Raw genomic sequence first — 15,494 nt, 5'->3', positions numbered from 1 at the left:
AGCAACAGCAATAATTATCATACTTTGAAATCATTTAGTATAGTATTTTGTGTAATCTATAATTAGAATGCCGTTTCTCACAACTAAAACATAGGAAATCTGCCAAAAAATTATAAATATTGTGTTGAAGAATGAGTTATGTCACAAAACGTAAGATAATGCATTTCATAGCCGAGGAGGAAAGTGCCACAAACGCTGTGCCGCAACCACTCAATGGGTTAACATGATCATTGTTATATCATTATTATTTTTTATCATTATAAATATTTTTTCGTGTGTGTGTGTGTGTGTGTGTGTGTGTGTGTGTGTGTGTGTGTGTGTGTGTGTAAGTAAGTAGGTAGGTAAATATCTATTACTATTAATATATACATATTTACATGATACAGACACGTCAGTAGTGTAGCAACTGTGTCGAGCCGAAGCTCCCTGTGTGTGTGTGTGTGTGTGTGTGTGTGTGTGTGTCAGGGGACAGGTTAGTGCCCAACGCGGTGGAACACCTTTGTCCACTGGTCAGGTAGCGTCTGCCAGACAGGCCACGCGCGAGAGGCCAGTGGTCCGCAGTGTGAAGGAAGGTGGCGGAGGCGTGACCACAAGGAAAAAGTGACGCCCTCGGCTGCTGTGTTGTGAGAGTAAATATTGGAACCCTCCCCACCAAGCAGCCGCGCCGCTTTAGTTTGTTCCTTTCACATCCACCAACGAGTTTAATGCAATTATAAAAAAAACGCATTTGTTACCACACCTCCACATGTATGTATATATTATACTTAATGCGGGAAAAAAAGATATGTTTCCTTAATAAATATATTTACAAGGGTATTAGTTCCAAATGCAAAAGTTTTTTTAATTATTAATGTATAAATTGTTAATGTGTTCATTACTACATACATATGAAGTTTTCCTTTTCTTCCTTTAATTTTCGTCTTATTCACCATAATTATTGCTGTTATTTATTTATCCTACTCTTGCTTAATGACGCTTGGTAGTAGTAGCAGCAGTAGTGGATGGCGTAGATGTAGCAACACGAACAGCAAGAGTTGCAATAGACGCCGCATTCTTTCGTTCCCGGGAGCGAGAGTTTTCATCACGCTTGGAAGGTATCGTCTGTGGACTCACCGGGGAAATTGTCGCGGCACTCCCAGGAAATTAATCAACGGACCTCTTGAGGCTCAAGGACCAAGGTAACCAGTGTCCTTGATCAGTCAAAGTTTTTGCTACCTTTGTTTTGTGCCACGTTGTAAGAAAATAGGTGAAATAATCCCTTTGGTTTGATGATTGTCCAATTTAATTAAAAAAGAAAAAAAAACTCGACGCTATGTCAATCAGTCAGTAGGTAGTCAGTAAGTTTTCTCTCTCTCTCTCTCTCTCTCTCTCTCTCTCTCTCTCTCTCTCTCTCTCTCTCTCTCTCTCTCTCTCTCTCTCTCTCTCTCTCTCTCTCTCTCTCTCTCTCTCTTTGTGTTTTGGTGTATGTTCTGGGTGAAAAAAATCTATGTGCGTGAAGAGATTGCGTCATTTAGCGTCACTTAGCAGCACCTCAGAGTTTAGACACTGTTGCCAAAAACAAAACGACACGGCACAGATGAGCGTGCGATGTTAAGGAGCGACTCCAAATAGGCAACAAAGGCAGCGCGTTTCATGCGACTTGCCTGGCTTAGAACATTTTTGTTGAATGCGACTTTAAGGAAACGCGTTGTCTTAAATGCACGATTCCACCGAGGAAACATTATGATCACATTTTGCATGCTACATTGTCGCCTAGCCCAAGTGTGTTTCAAACAGCAGTTCAACACAAGGCAACAAGTCGCTTGCGACTTTGTGGGATGTTACAGCTGGCAGCACATTGCCCGTAGAACGTGTCGCATGCGGCATGTTGCCTTAACTTGCCTAGCGTTGCCAGCCTTCCAACCAGCCGCGGGAAAAATTCCATGTTGCAAGCAAAAAGATGGATTATATTGGTCTCTAGAAAGAAATATTTATAGAGTATAGAAAACGTGTGGCTTTACGGAATATACGCTTAGAAAGTAACGGGAGCAACCAGGGTTAATCAGATGCACAGCAAAGGAAATATAATTCTGTGTTGGGAGGGTGTAAGGGGGTGTAAGAGGGTTTAAAAGGCTGTCATGATGTTATAAGAGGATGTAGAGGGTGTAGGGAGGGCGTAAGTATCTATAATTCATGATAATACGTAGTCTTATGAAGTGTATGAAAAATAGACATCGTTAACTTAAGTGAAGATCAAACCGATTTTTTTAGAAACACCATAACGACCTTTTTTTTTAGGAAAAATTAAACCATAAAAAATGTTAGAATTTAAGGGTAAATAAAATCATACATGAAAATTGTGAACTGGATAAATTCATACTAAAAGTGATATAAAAAGCTACATTATAGTGAACCTTCCCATATGGATGAACTGAGCATTGTACCATCGACATTAACAAAGATATAGAAAAGAAGCACATAAAATTCATTTTACAAAATTGCTTTCTTCCAACACAACAATTCCGTTAAGTGCGGCAATCCAGGTAAAGGAACGGAACGAGAGTCACCGGGCGCTAGGCATTTCATTGGGCCGCTAAAAAACTGACATTGATGGAATAGAAGTGAAATTCACGCGTGTGTGTGTGTGTGTGCGTGTGTGTGTGTGTGTGTGTGTGTGTGTGTGTGTGTGTGTGTGTGTGTGTGTGTGTGTAATTCACCACGGCCTGATCACGAGCTGAACTCGCTTTCGCCAGCAGGTACCCTCCCGACGCAATCAAGTGCTCATTACCGTCGATCTCTAGATACTGCCAGGACCTCACACACCACACACCCCATTCCCCTTGCTCCAGGGGGGACAGTAACCACTCCTAGTCAACGGAAAGACTCCGGCCTGAGCGGGGCTCGAACTGCCGCCTGTTTGGCCGTGAAGCCTTGCAGCGCAGTGCTCCACCGATTAAGCTACCGGAGCGGTGTGTGTGTGTGTGTGTGTGTGTGTGTGTGTGTGTGTGTGTGTGTGTGCAAAAAAAAAAAAAAAAAAAACTGGAACGTTTTCTTTCCCACAACTCTTAGAAGTGACTTGCATGCCATCATATTTACAGCTTAACTCACTCGGCCGCGTTACTTGACTTTGGTTTTTGTTTGGAGGTTGAAACAAATGACGCCTGAAGAAGTTCGCAGTATGATACCCTTATATTTGAAAGGGACAATAAAAGTACTACATAAAACTTCACCGCAGCGTTATTTTCATTTATATTTTTTATCATTATTTCTCATTCACTTGTTTTACTTGGCTATGGTTTTCTAGTCTGGAGTTTGAAACAGATAACGCCAGAAAGAAGCTCAAAGTATGATTCCTCTCTAAAAAGAACAATAACAAAACCAAAAATCCGCCACAACGTTATTTCCACTTATATCTTTTATCGTTATTTTCATGCTAAATGGTCTTCTGAACTTGCTAACTGCATGCTGCCACCCCTGCCGCGACTCCGCTGTATATGAGTCTACTCATGCCCGCATATGCTGTCGAAATTTTCCATGCATTAGTTGAATATTAATTTTATTCTTTCATCCTCTTCACTAGTTACCTCTGAAACAGCCTTTTTTTTTTTTTGTATGTACCTCCTTTTTTTTTTTTTTACAGCAGAGGAGTCAGCTCAAGGGCATAAAAAAAAGGAAACAAATGTGAAAAAAAGGCCGCTACTCACTGTTCCTAAAAAGAGTTAGAGGAGTGGCCGAAAGATAGGTCAATTTCGGGAGGAGTTGACTTTTGACGAAAACTTTAAAGAGGGGAACATCAACACACTTTTCCAACCTAATATGACCTAAAATGCTCCTAAAATGTTCGTCGCCATGCACCCGTAAAGGGGACACTGAACTGAGAGCACCAATCAGTCAATATATGGAGCATGGCAAGCAGCTGTTAGTCAGAATGGCACTGGGCACGATGACACAGTGAAAGTATGGAAGTAAAATTTTAGCAAAGTGGCGGCACCGATAGTCCTGTACATGGATAGTGGTGACAATCATCAGTCTTTGTGTTGGTGGCTTCAAATATGTGTAGATATCCCTAATAACACGAATTTCCTAATCAGAGGGATACCGCTTGACATATCTGAGAAAACCCTTTTTTTATACATACTTTATCAGTAGGAAATGTTCTTTGTTCTCTAAAATACATGCCGAAAATATAATAAATAAATCTATTTTGTGTGATAGTTTTTTTTTTAAAGTTATGAATCACACAAATGTTCGTAATATTGCTTTGTAAAATATTTCTTTATAAAAAAAGTCCAAATGTCACTTGTCAATGACGAAAATACTGGATACTTACTTTCATTATGTCAACAGGGTCCAATTGGCTGCTCCCCAGGTGAAGGAATAAGAACCATTACTTGGGAAGGTCATATAATGCGTGGAACTGATATCAGAAGGACAGCGAAAGAGAGAATGAGGCAACCCAAGAATTGTAGAAGACAGGGCAGTCAAAGGATAAGGCGTCCTGCAGTGGTTTACGATACAATAAAGAAAAAATGATGATATTGCTGTCGCTCAAGAAAACCCAACCCATATCCTGTTTCTGGTGTTTTCATGGGCTGTGAGACATAATAATTCACGGTTTTTTTAAGTTCACCGATCTCCTTCTCCGTATCATATCTTTTCCATAAGCACTCGTCTATGTTGAGCATTATAATTTGTATATACTAATCAGGTTGTGTTTGGGTGAATGTTTAATCAGTTTGTGTTTGGGTGAATGTTTAATAAGTTTGTGTTTGGGTGAATGTTTAATAAGTTTGTGTTTGGGTGAATGTTTAATAAGTTTGTGTTTGGGTGAATGTTTAATAAGTTTGTGTTTGGGTGAATGTTTAATCAGGTTGTGTTTGGGTGAATGTTTAATCAGGTTGTGTTTGGGTGAATGTTTAATCAGGTTGTGTTTGGGTGAATGTTAAATCAGGTTGTGTTTGGGTGAATGTTAAATCAGGTTGTGTTTGGGTGAATGTTAAATCAGGTTGTGTTTGGGTGAATGTTAAATCAGGTTGTGTTTGGGTGAATGTTTAATCAGTTTCACTTCCATGATTTTTCTACCCGCTAGCCTATACTTATACGAATTCATGCAGGCGCAAGCCTACAAATCTATTTTCATCTTTCTATATGCATCAGCCAGACAGTTGCTCTTTTCCACGACTGTACACAATATTAGAGGCATATATAAGTTCTCAAGACCCGTCTGTATTTATAACGCACCAGCTGAGTCTTTAACAATTCATCACACACACACACACACACACACGTTTTCTTTTTTTAACTGAACCATAAGAGTTTTACACACTTTTTTTTTTAACAGTTGCATACAAGTTTTACACACACACACACACACACACACACACACACACACACACACACACACACGTACATATGCACTGATTAAAAAGGGGCGCCACATACAGCACGTCTAAGCGGCCGCGGGCGGAGGGAGGCGAGGCAAATAATAAATTCACAAAACGGTGTAGCAATATCCCGTACAGGCGACACGGGAATGTTCGCTTTAGGGTTTCACCTCCGTTGTTTTATTCATCTGTTTCGTCGTCATGTTATATATATATATATATATATATATATATATATATATATATATATATATATATATATATATATATATAGAGAGAGAGAGAGAGAGAGAGAGAGAGAGAGAGAGAGAGCCACGGTGTCAGAATAGGCCCAGGCTGTTGATGGATTTATGAAATTAATGCCATTATTATGTGTGCCAAGCATGAGTGAAAACACAAAAACAAGTAGATTCAGAATGGTAAATGACATTTTCATGAAATCGTCAATTATTAACAAAAAACTACACCTATGTATTCCACTTATGCACCTGTGTGTGTGTGTGTGTGTGTGTGTGTGTGTCAGCGTGATGTGTTTGCTCTTAAATATCGAACCAGTCCTCCAGAGAGAATTCGTATCCGGATGCTTAGAGCTTACGTTGTTTTCTCACGATCACAGTAGGAACACTTCACTATGTTTGGGCTCTTAGGTTTGTCCGAGTCTGCCCACTTTTCTTATTTTAGCTAAACAATATAAACCTAGTCACGTAACTTTAGGGAGATGGTAAACTTTACACAACATGACTGGCGTGATCAAATCACATCATGTATTCCGAATCACTCATATTATCACAATCGTTAAACAGAGAGGAAGTGATCCGAACCTGCCCGTGAAGCAGTGTCTGAATAAGACCATCACTTGTTTTCGTACCAGTATGGTAGTCTCTCTCTCTCTCTCTCTCTCTCTGCAACGCAGGAGGACTATTGAACTTTGACCTACCTAACATAGTAACTAACCACATCGATAATATCCTTCCTCTAATTCCACGAAGTTCGCTGCTAATGATATTTTTAAAGTATTCGATGGATATGGCACTCCATTCCAACACCAGGGTTATCTATTTCGTTCTACAGGCGAATTTTAAAAAAAATCGAACAACAAAGAGGAAAATAAAGTGAATAAAGGGGAGGAGGAAGAGTGACACTACTCTTCAGAAATCCACTGCTGCTTCGGAGGATTTGGACTTGATACTATGTTGAAAATTGTGTCATGTGAGTAATCTGTCTGCGAGAAACGGGAAAAGGGGTCAAAGGGGTGAAGCCTCTCTTTAGGCATTTCAATAACTGTGGTGAGACGTGGGTTTTAGCTGCCACAGAACGCTAAGGGCTACTCCGTCGCCCGGGGCAGCCATATATATAATATATATATATATATATATATATATATATATATATATATATATATATATATATATATATATATATATATATATATATATATATATATATATTATCTCTACTCTTTCCTATGGTTTTCCAGAAGGTTTAAAGGTTAGTAAAATACATCTCTGACAACAGAGGTTTGTTAGCAGTTAGTTAATTAGGAAATGAGATATTGACGAGGCGGGTTGTGGGATCTCGCTGCTGTGTGTGTGTGTGTGTGTGTGTGTGTGTGTGTGTGTGTGTGTGTAACAATACCTTGATAATGACAATGACAACAGTGTAACTCAGTGTTTACCTTACAACAAGCCTCGATTCTGTCATTTTGGGTTCGCGGTGTCAGCCTGGTAGAGGAGCACTACTGGTACACTTCACACTAACAGAGACGCCGAGACTATTGGGGTTAGAGACCTGGCGGCCGCACATGCTGGAACTGCCACCACCGCCTCTATTAACATGGAAGTTCAGAGAAGTCAAATTAACGTTATTATTTATATTACTAATATTTGATCTATATTTTCAAGTACATGTCTTATATAGAAACAGTGCAGCGGGTTTCATGGAACATTATAACTATGATGTGGCTATCTAGCGAGATGTGACAACTCCAGAGAACTGAGGTGCAAGAGACGTGGACGGCACACCGCGATCCTAAATTAAGAGTGATATTATGCTTTACAAAAACAAAACAAACACAAAAATATGTAACCTTCAGTGTTTGTATTAGTATGCAACTTTTATGTTTTCCCTCCACTGACGTCAAAATAATGGTAAGTGTATGTAGCAGAACTGACTATTTACATGGTTAGGTTCCTCCGACGTTTTCTTTCTGCTAATATAATCTCTCTCGTTTCCAGTAATGCTTTATATGTACAAGGAGAAAGACAACTCCTGACTGATAACCGGTACCCATTGACACCTGAATCTACAGTGGCAAAGGTATAAGGAGACTGCTCATTCGTCTACACTCCGTCCTGGGATCAAACTTGGATTCCCCCCATATCACACACACACACACACACACACACACACACACACACACACACACACACACACTCATCAGCGCACAAACGCTCACTAACACACACACCCGGCAGCGGGACACAACCCACAACTGACACACACCCATTCACTGCCGGATGAGAGGAGGCCCATCCGTCTCCATTGCGCTGGGTATCGAACTCGGGACTGCAATGCGGTATGTGTGTGTGTGTGTGTGTGTGTGTGTGTGAGAGAGAGAGAGAGAGAGAGAGAGAGAGAGAGAGAGAGAGAGAGAGAGAGAGAGATACTTCATTAAGTGTATTTAGTTACAAAATTAATAGTAATTATCTGAATAACTTTTGACTTTTAGAAAATGGATGGCATATCATCATTTTTACATTCAATGACACAAGACCGCGGCCACAGGTATAATCGTGAACTGTCGTTGCATTAATTAATAACCTTGATGATTTCTTATTTTTTTCTTCATGTGGGCTATTATAGGGATACGAATTCATTAATAGGATTCTAAGTTACATGAAACAAGTATTAGTTCACCAGGGTTAAACTTCCATGAGAGAGAGAGAGAGAGAGAGAGAGAGAGAGAGAGAGAGAGAGAGAGAGAGAGAGAGAGAGAGAGAGAGAGAGAGAGAGAGAGAGAAATTGACAGAGAAAAAAAGAAAGAAAGAAAACGACGAGAAACAAACAAACAAAACAAAGAGGAAAAGAAATAAATAAAGAAAGAAAGAAAAGAGAGAGAGAGAGAGAGAGAGAGAGAGAGAGAGCTAATGCAATAAACACTTTTCTGACCACACTGGAAAATGTAACTGGAAAACACAACGGGAGTGAGGCGCCGCTGGACCCACTCGTCACTTGCAGGTCATTTCCCTCGCCAATGCGCGCTGGTGGCTCGCGGCGCGCCCGCTAATTAGTGACTCGATAAAAAAAAAATGATGAGGCTCACCTCGCACTGCCGACCGCGGGGGTTCTGAACAGGGCTCAGACGAAACATGTTCAATCACCCGGTGAATTCGACAAATGCATTTATCTCGCGTATGCAGCACAAAATAATCAACAGTTTATCATAAGGATCAGCAAAGTGGATATGTATTGCGGTATTATTATTGAAGGGGGGAAAGTTGGGAGGCAAGTATTTGGGCTCGTTAAGCGGTAGGCTATTCAAATTATTAGTTAACTTTCATTAATGTTTAATTATTATGGACTTTAGATTCCAACTACTTCACCACTAAACCTCCAGGGAATTATGAAGTTGAACACATGGACATGACTTCAGGCGCAGCTGTGGAGTGAAATTGAGTTCTGGAAAACCCTTCACGGTGTTTAAAAAGGCAGTATTTTTTGGTTTCGAGAATCTTATAATGAAGCAATAAATTATCTTATCGAAGCCTGGACCATAACATTGTGGTACCATCAATCTAATTACTGATGCCTCCTCGTTTTGTACAGCGAAACTCATACGGTGCAGCGGAGGTCACAGCTACTGAGGAGGCTGCAGTCTTGTGTCTTTCAAGTGGCCATTCACGAATGATGATGGCAATGGCAAAAGGTGGGAGTGGTGTGTGCATTCCAAGATGCTAATAACAGTGGTCATTGAGTACAATTCATGTTTTCTCCAAATGGTTGCTGGTAAAATTTTCCGAATGTTATCGTGACCATTTAATTAATAACCGTGTTTAGCTGACAGAGAAGAAGGCTTGGTCCTGCCCTGATTATGCTGTTGAATACTGGTGACCTTATCACATAAGAGATACAACTTTCCTCGAAATATTTAAAAGAAGATAAATTATCCAGATATTTTGAAACTTACCGTAAAGAGAACTAATAAAAAAGCTAAAATTACATTTTTTGGAAAGACTTTTTTTTTATTAACGTTCTGACCTATAGCGCCGGGAAGGCTTTCTTTAGCGGCCTGGTGGTCCGCCCAAGCCCGTCATGGCGCAAGCAAGCATTTATAGTGATACCATCTATTCTTGGCTCAGACTTCCGCTCGGAGCTCATTCATGATTCACTTGGACAGTTTCTATAAAGTCCGGGTTGATAGGTGTTCCTCAGGACAGCATGTGGGTAGTCTTAGGCCACTCGGCAGGACCCGCACGCTAACCATTCAGCCACCGCCTCCACAAAGCGATTTAAACTAAGCTTTGAGTCACGCAGCAATGGTTATATTTGGGATAAAATCAAGTTTCGCTCTGCTGAACTTGCTAACTGCATGCCTAATCCCCTCCCGCGGCCTCGCTGCACACGACTTTCTACTCAAGCTCATCCCTTTACTGTCCAAATCCCTTACGCACGAGTTAACTAGCATCTTCACTCTTTCATCCCTCACGCTGGTAAACTCTGGAAGAGTCTTCCTTCATCTGTATTTCCTCCTGCCTACGACTTGAACTCTTTCAAGAGGAGAGTATCAAGACACCTCTCCTCTCGAAACTGACCTCTCTTTCGGCCACTCCTCAGAATGCTTTTTTATTTTTTATAGGAGCAGTGAGTAGCGGGCTTTTTTTTCATTATTGTTTCCTTTTTTTTCCCTTCAGCTGTTTCCTTTGCTATAAAAAAATATTATATATATATATATATATATATATATATATATATATATATATATATATATATATATATATATATATATATATATATATATATATATATATATATATATATATATATATATATATATATATATATATATATATATATATATATATATATATATATATATAACAAAAGAGTAACAATCCGACCCCCACATATACACAAATAGCCTGACAGGGAGAAGAACAACGCTCAAAGGAGACAAAGCGACACAAATTGAAAGACATGTAGAGAGAGACGCTTACACCAGAATATACAGACCTATAAATACACAGACAACAAAAAATACAAAAGGTCAGAGGGGGAGACAAAAGACATGGGAAGGCAAGCAGATACAAAGACATACACACAAAGAACTATTAGTGAAATCAATCACAAAATAAGGAAGTCAATACATAAGAAAGCTAACCGAAATATATTAGGGAGGAGGCTTACGAATCTCTTGGCGTCTTTGCACACAACATCCTGGCCCAAACAACCAGCCCCGTCTGTCTGCCCACCATTCCTTCTGCCGGGAACACGAGGCATTCTATTAGACGCCTCCCTTCCGAACCAAGATCCCTCAAGTGTTTATCAAGGGAGGCTTCCAAAGGACGTTTGGGTTTGAGGCGCCACTAATCGGCACCAGGTGACGTCTTATTCAATTCCCTGCAGCTGGATTCCCCTTGATCATGTTAACAAAGCTTTGTTCTCCAGCTGTTCTTAGATCCTCCCCTCCTTCCCTCCTTCCTAGATCTCCATTCCTCTCTCCTTCCTCTCTTCCTTCTCCTCTCCTTTCACTGCCTCTTTACTCCATCCTCGTCCTATTCATCTTTCCCCTTCACTCCACCTCTTATACATTTCTCATATTTGCCACATTCCATTTCCGTCAACTTATTTTCAGTTCTTCCCACTTCCCGCTTGTCCCGCTTGAGTGATGTCGCAAAAATACGTAAAAGTTCGTCAGTGTGGAACATGTGTTCGTTCTCCACTCCCAGAAAACAATTCATGCATTTGCCATTGTTACCCTCTTGTATATTAATGTAACTGTCTCTTATATTAAGCATTTCTCGTAAAATGCCTCCTTTGTAAAATTATTTCACAAAGTGGTTTTTTTCCACGCTTGTTCCTGCCAGCTGTTTCATCCTGCTCTTAAGTTTGTCGAATAACTCGCGTTCTTCAAGCATTCTCGCTCGTCTCCAGCAGCCAGTCTCTGCCCTCTCCTTCCCTAATGACAAATAGGTTGACCCAGAGATACACGGAAGAGGGAGGGAGTATCCCTTGAAAGAATTTCGTCTCTCCAGTACAATAGCTACAGAAAAAAAATTCAGGTCATTAGAATAATCAATGTTTCCCTATGCATGTTTAAGAAGTCTTTGCAGAGAACTGCCTCGACCCCATACTAAAATATCACATACGGTTTATCCAAAGTTTATTCATGTGCAGGTCAAATTTATTCTGTTTATAATTATGAATAGGCCTTCTTTAGTATTTAGTATTCTTTAGTATAAATACTTTGATTACAAATGTAATACCCTTGAAAACACAACTGTTAAAAAAAAAACTTAAAACATTTTCCTTACATCTGCGATATCGTTTTATTTCCAGTTCAGTGTGGAGTTGCCCTTAACTATTTCCGCCTTAAAACGTCGTCGTTATGTACTTTACTTTTAAAATTTCATAGCTGATGTTATATTCCTATTTTTAATATACAATGATATTCCCCCCAATGTTGTCTTACTTCAGCGAAGCTTTAATAAAAAAAAAAGTAAGACGTCGTGCACTCTAAGTAGATATTATAAGTTTGTGTATTTACCTTCCGTAATCTCTCAGCAATTTACTTTAACTTAATGGAATTTTCTTTATGTCCATTTGTTATGTTTGATTAATTTACAAATCTAAAGTTCCAATTATTGTAGCACATAATTTGCAAGGACATTGTAATTGTAGACGGAACTGCTTCTCTCTCTCTCTCTCTCTCTCTCTCTCTCTCTCTCTCTCTCTCTCTCTCTCTCTCTCTCTCTCTCTCTCTCTCTCTCTCTCTCTCTCTCTCTCTCTCTCTCTCTCATGTGTTCACCACGGCCTGATCACTAGTTGGACTCGCAATCCCCAGCAAGTACCCTCACGATATCGGCAAGGCTCTTTAGTCGATCCCTGGGTACTGTCAGGACATCACACACCTCACCTCCCATCCCCCCTTATTCAAGGGGACACAGTAACCACTCCTACTCAGCGGGGAAACCCCGGCCTGAGCGAGACTCGAACCGCTGCCTGCCACGCCGGGAAGCCAGGCAGCGCAGCGCTGAACGTCATCAGCCGAGTGACAGTCTAGTGGCAGGAAATTCATAAACTGGCAAGTTGGTGTTGAAAATTATTGTGTTGAACAGCTGACACAGGAACAATTTAAATAACTTTTATATAATTTTTACAAACTAATATATATTTGCACCCCGCCCCCAAAACAACCCTGGCTTATTTGCCCTGAAACGGGAGGGACAATGGCCGTCACTCCTGTGTCTGTGTTCAGTCAGACTTAATTAAGTCTGTCTTGTGCCGTCTCCGCCTCTTTGTGTTTGTTCTCCTCTTCCCCTCCTCTCTCCTTCCAGGCCGCCCTTTCTTTTCCTCCTGCTCCTCCTCCGCCTCCTCCTCCGCCTCCTCCTCCTCCTCCTCCTCCTCCCCCTCCTCTTTCTACTTCTCCTTCTCCTCCTCCTCCTCCCCCTCCTCCTTCTTTTCCTCCTCCTCCTCCTCCTCCTTCTCCTCCTCCTCCTCCTCCTCCTCCTCCTCCTCCTCCTCCTCCTCCTCGTCGTCGTCGTCCACCTCCTCCAACTCCTTCTCCTCCTCCCCCTTCTCCTCCTCCTCCTCCTCTTCCTCCTCCCTCTTCTCCTCCTTTTCCCTCTTCCCCCCTTGAGGGCGTCTTCATACTTGGTAGAGAGAGCACCTGTTTCTTTTAATTACATTTCTGGCAGTCTTCCCTCGCAGTTAAGGTGAAAGTTCTACTTAAATCTCGCACGGTCCGCACCAATGTACATTTCCTTAAGGATTTTGTCTTTTCAATGTTTTCTAACAATTTTGTCCCCTCCTCCTCCTCCTCCTCCTCCTCCCTATTACAGAAAATACATAGAAAAGTTAGAACGGGTTCAACGGAGAGTAACAAAAATGATTCCTAGTTTGAGAAATTTATCTTATGAACAAAGGCTTAAAGAAGTAAATTTATTCAGCTATCAAAGCGAAGAAAGCGAAGCGATCTAATAGAAGTGTTTAAAATGTTGAAAGGATGCAGTAATATTAATGCGGAAGATTACTTTACAATTGATCGATCAAATAGAACAAGAAGAAATCACAATTTCAAGATAAGTGGTAAAAGATTCTCGTCGCACGAAGCCAAACTTCTTCTTCAATCGAGTCGTTAATGTTTGCAATTCTCTACCCTGTGGTGTCGTTGATGGTACAACAGTTACGGCCTTCAAGAATAGATTAGACAAGTATTTTGAATCCAACCAGAAATTAAGATGTTACTCATTGTCGTAATAACGTTAAGTTCTTTCGAATACTGGTGTCCTTGTACGTTTTTATCGTCCGGTTAGTGGTAGCAGTAATGGTAGTTTTTTTCCTCTTTCCTACATAATTTCCATGGAGTTTTTCCATGCTGCATGGTTCTTTTTTCTATCCTGCCAGCTTTGGCTAGGATGGTGGGGTGTAGAGGAGCCTTCGCCTTTGCTGTCCTTCATCTTCCACCTCTGATTAGATAGTTAGTGTAGCTTGTCACAAACAGCCTCGTAAGAACCATCAGGTCTGCTGTTGTTTGTTCTTCCTCTGTGTTTCTCTCTCTCTCTCTCTCTCTCTCTCTCTCTCTCTCTCTCTCTCTCTCTCTCTCTCTCTCTCTCTCTCTCTCTCTCTCTCTCTCTCTCTCTCTCCCTCACACAGATATAGATATATATATATATATATATATATATATATATATATATATATATATATATATATATATATATATATATATGAAGGCAAGTTAAAACATGGTAGAAAAAGAAAGATCTGCTGGAACATTTCACTGAGTGGCTGGTTCCCCACGCTGCTTCACCTCCAACGCGGCGGATCCCTTCGCCGGGCATCATTCGTAAACCCTGATTTAAACAACGTGCATGCGCCGGCCTTATACTTCCTCTCACTTTACAACGAGACACTTTCGTTGCATAACAAAATTGTTAGATGTGCGTATCAGATTTATACTTTATACCTTACTGCACCTTACCACTCAGGAACTCTTAGTACTGCCTGCTTTTTATACTTAACGTGTCATTTTTCTAAAGATGCTAACTACAGACTTTTCTACTTAAGCTCATCTATATCCCATGTGTTCTACGACTGCATGATTAAAGAGTATCCGACATTCTCCTTTGCTTCTCTCTTTCCCTATTCGAATATAATATTTACTATTTCAAGAGTGGATCATCTTCATACGTTTAGAACTCATTTCACGTTTCAAATTTAGGGGACGATTGTTGCCCTCTTAATACAAAGACTTGTGTGTCCTTTAGCTCCGCTCTATCCCATTATCTGATCTTTCCTTATTAAAAACTGAATGAGATGAAAATACATTCTTTGAATATATCTACCTCAGCAGTATTCCTACATATATATGTATATGTATGCCTCAGCAGTATGCCTACAAATGTATACATGAAAGTTAGAGAATATAGGTTAAGGTAAAATAACGTAGAGGGACTTTTTACACGAAAAGGAATGATATAATATCCTTTGTTCGAATTTGACATTCAGTCATTGACAATAATTACATATAGTAGTCAGCTCCCTTTCTGTATATCTTCCTCTCGCTCATGGCCTCCCCTGCTGGATACATAAGCCTTGCACGCTTAGGTCATCCGACACCGCCCTCTCGCTGAAGCCTCCGGCAGGCGTCATTCAGCCCTCACCGGCGACGACTCACACATCACCTTTAAGCCCAAAGATTAGGCGTGACAAATTGGAGTGTGTGCGTGTGTGTGTGTGTGTGTGTGTGTGTGTGTGTGTGTGTGTGTGTGTGTGTGTGTGTGTGTGTGTGTGTGTGTGTGTGTGTGTGTGTGTGTGTGTGTGTGTGTGTGTGTGTGTGTGTGTGTGTGTGTGTGTGTGTGCACGCGTGCCTGCGTGCGCGCTCGCTCGCTCGCTCTTACCTCTTTGTTCTAA

General features: G+C 40.7%; 1 long non-coding RNA gene across 1 annotated transcript in view; it reads right to left on the bottom strand.

Moving 5' to 3' along the window:
* Positions 1-15,494, bottom strand: part of LOC127006933 (uncharacterized) — a 72,408-nt gene that overhangs the window by 927 nt on the left and 55,987 nt on the right. The window contains exon 3 of the long non-coding RNA XR_007759920.1: positions 7,039-7,188. This is a non-coding gene — a long non-coding RNA (uncharacterized LOC127006933). The remainder of the gene's footprint in view (positions 1-7,038; positions 7,189-15,494) is intronic.

This window comes from Eriocheir sinensis, chromosome 3 (genome assembly GCF_024679095.1).
Source record: "Eriocheir sinensis breed Jianghai 21 chromosome 3, ASM2467909v1, whole genome shotgun sequence".
Lineage (NCBI taxonomy): Eukaryota > Metazoa > Arthropoda > Malacostraca > Decapoda > Varunidae > Eriocheir > Eriocheir sinensis.
The sequence above is the reverse complement of the archived record's forward strand: the minus strand, read 5'-3'. Positions and strand labels throughout refer to the sequence as shown.